This window comes from Meles meles, chromosome X (genome assembly GCF_922984935.1).
Source record: "Meles meles chromosome X, mMelMel3.1 paternal haplotype, whole genome shotgun sequence".
NCBI lineage: Eukaryota > Metazoa > Chordata > Mammalia > Carnivora > Mustelidae > Meles > Meles meles.
In genome coordinates this window covers 37,814,822-37,818,458 of record NC_060087.1, presented here as the reverse complement: position 1 = coordinate 37,818,458, position 3,637 = coordinate 37,814,822, and the positions used below count along the sequence as shown (strand labels likewise).

The following is a 3,637-nucleotide window of genomic DNA, read 5'->3' as shown; positions in this document are numbered from 1 at the left end:
AAAAGTAACACTTTGAAGGAAAAGCCTTGCATATAAATTCTTTGCGAACAGCTATAATTATTTCGGCAGGATAAAACACTAGTTGTGAAATGGCGAGGTGAAAGCATATGCAGACTTTAGTTTTATTAAAGTATAACCAGCGTCCAGAAAAGTTCACAAATCCTATGTGGGTTGCTTGATGAATTTTTATCAAGTGACACACCAATAGAACAAAGAGATCAAAAAAATATTACCAGTACCCCAGAAGCCACCCTTCCAGTTTCTAAACACCCTAAAGGTGACCACTATCCTGACTTTTAACACAATGAATGAGTGTTGCCAGGTTTTGGTTTTTTTGTATCATGTAAATAGAACCATTCATATGGTATGTATTCTTTTTTATCTGACCCCTGTCCCTCAACAGGATGTTGTTGGTACAATTCATCTGTGTCGTTGGGTGTAGTCCTCATTTCTTCATTCTCATTGCTGGTATTGCGCTGTGGGACTATGCCACCGCTCACCACCCTAGCTACTGGGGATGGGCATTTGAGCACTTTTCGATTTAGGGATATTACAAACAGCGCTGTTATGAACATTCTAGTACATGTCTTTTGGTGAACATATGTACACATTTCCGTTGGATATGTACCTAGGAATGGAATTGCTAGATCATAAAAGATGGCATATGTTCAGTTTCAGTAGATACTGTCAAACAGTCTTTCCAAAGAAGTTGTAGAATATGCACATTTTAAGTCTCTTGATGAAAACTGCCATTCACAAAGTTTCTCTGCCCTTACGGTCTCCCAGTGGCATATGGGACAATCTGTGGACCCTTTCCCAACAGTAGGGGGTATTACACAGTTTTAAAAAAACCTTTACCACTTAGGTAGGTCAGAAAGTGGTTTCTGGCTACTGTTTTAATTTGTATGTCTCTGTTTACTCTAGATAGTTGACAGACATTCTACAAAAGAAGAAAAAAGAATAACCAGCTTTGCGCAGTGGCAGTATCGTAGCCAATGAGGTTTATCCGAGGCGCGATTATTGCTAATTGAAAAAAGAATAACCAGTAAACACATGAAAAAAAAATGTTCACATCCTTCCCAAATTATCCATTGGAGTGTTTGTCTGTTTCTTGTTGTTTTGAAAGTCTTTGCTTTATAGTGACAAAATCACAGGAGATTTTTAAATGGTAACTTCGCATACACACACGTACTCAAATGAAAGCAAGAGTATATTTTATGTCTCTCACACCTACTATTTTTTAATTTTTTCATTCACTAGGCAAATTTATTCTGTATCCATTATGCTCAAGGATATATGCAACACACCATGGTGGGCACGAAATTGTTCAAGATGTGCAGACTCTGCCCTCAGGTGGCTTATAGTCCTTAGGACCCCCAAGTGGGTATTGACATTATAGAGTAGCAAGCTATGCAAATCAGATGAATAACAAGAAAGTAATGGGCTTATGACCTTCTTGGCTAGTTGAAGCTGAAGGGGAAGCACAGGCTGAGCTGGGAGGTCCAGGGGCACATTTCAGACCACAAGTGTGTATAAAACAAGAGGAAAAACCAAGAAGCCTCAGTTGATTCTTATCTGGAGAATGGTGAGCTCAAAAGAAGATGGGATGGCTACTTGAAGAAATCCCTCCATTGGGCTCTGAATGCCAGGTGAGGCTGGGGGGACGGGGACTAGTATTGTAAGCCATGGTAAAACACACGTAAACCTCCTGCACACAAAGCTAGGAAACCATTGCTGTTGAGAGAGGTAAACAAACAAGCTGGAAAGGCACATTTATAATGCTGGAGGCAGAGTGAGTCAGTCTCAAATGTTCTTGTACATGAAAGGTGAAGAAAAATAAAGCAAGGGCAAAACAAATGGAATTGTGGCTCTGATTAGAGATTCCAAGAAAAGTTTATTTTGAGTTGCTTTTGGTAACTGAGAGAAAAAAAATGAGGATGAGTGCGGGAAGCAGAGAGACAGCCCCTGATGATGGCCATGGGAACTTGCCTTATTCTCTGTTTCAGCTACCTTTTAAGGCGGTTCCCATCTCCAACCCCAATGGTATTGCACAGTCCCACAATTAAATGAGACTCAAAATAAACAATGAGAATCAAATGACTGTAAAGATTTTTTTAAATTAGTAAGTAATCTCTATACCCAGCGTGAGGCTCAAACCCACAACTTCGCGATCAAGAGTCACGTGGTCCACTGACTGAGACAGCCAAGTGCCCCCAAGAACCACAGGATTGTAAAGACAAAAAAAAAAAAAAAAGAAAAAAAAGAAAGAAAGAAAGAAAGAAAATCGAGGCTCTTTATTTCTGTCATTCCATGAATGAAATCTCTGAATCTGGTGGTAGTCATTCTTTAGAAGTATTTCTTCACTGTGTTTTCTCGTTTTTGTTGTTTTTTGTTTGGTGTTTTTCAAACATGACAGTAACATCATTTAAAAGTATTAATCTGGTACCTTTGGCTTTTTTTTTTTTGTACTGTAAATTTATTTCACTATGTATTTTTTTGTTGGTATAGGATAGCCAATATGTAATCAAAGGAAATGTTCTCTGTCTACATTTCTATTCTAGCTAGTGTTATTATTCATTTTATTTCATGGTTATTCCTGAAGACAGTTTTGTCAAAAAATGATCTGCTCAGGGCCCCTGGGTGGCTCAGTCGGTTAAGGGTCTGCCTTCAGCTTGGGTCGTGATCCCAGGATCCTGGGATTGAGTCCCATACTGGGCTCCCTGTTCTGCAGGGAGCCTGCTTCTCCTTCTGCCTCTGCCTCCCTCTCTCTTTCTGTCTCTCATGAATAAATAAAGGAAATCTTTAAAAAAAAAAAAAAAGAAATGGTCTGCTCTGATTTCAGTACCCCAAGGCATAGTGCTGATGGAGACCAATGGTTTCCCACCAGGAGTCCCACTGAAGCTGGGAGTCTAAAAATCCAAGAAGAACCTGAGCCATAACAGGTCTCAATAACCCATCTGGGAAGACACATCTCAGAGAACGGAGCAGAGTCTGGAGCTTCAAAAGACATACTGAAGCTATGGTCCCAGCTCCTTAAACCACAAAGAGTTAAGGAGGGCAATTTCCAGACTAGAAATTAGTCCAAAAGAAGATGAGTTCAGCATGGAAGATGGAAGCTTTCAGGATTTTTCAATAGCAACTAACACTAAAATAAGTAAAATCTATATATCACATGTAATCAGAACACACATGCAAATACCAACACACACATATTATTTAAATAATGCTTAAAATTTGCTATGGGCGATAAAGTCTGTCTAGTCTATTCTACTTCACTTTTTTAAAACTGTTAGTTGTGACCCAGCAAATAGATTTCATGACCCACTATTGAGTAATAACCTTCACTTGGAAAAAAGTACAGCATCAGGAATATAGTCAATAATATTGTAATAACTTTGTATGGTGACAGATGGTAACTAGGTTTATCATGAGCATTACTTTGTCATGTACAAAAGTATCAAATCTCTATGATGTACACCTGAAACTAATAAGATGCTGTATGTCAATTATGCTTCAACTAAAAAAATTACTGATGTAAGGGAAGGGAAACTTGACCTCTCAGCATTTGAGTAACAATCTAAGTTTTGTTGGTCTTTTACTTTAGAGCAAGTTTGAAGAACCAGATGTTCCTTCTTAC

The 3,637-nt window shown here is 38.6% G+C and overlaps 1 pseudogene; it reads left to right on the top strand.

Annotated features, from left to right (window-relative positions):
* The first annotated feature begins 966 nt into the window (after window positions 1-966).
* Window positions 967-1,125, top strand: LOC123935749 (annotated as a pseudogene).
* Window positions 1,126-3,637: the final 2,512 nt, after the last annotated feature.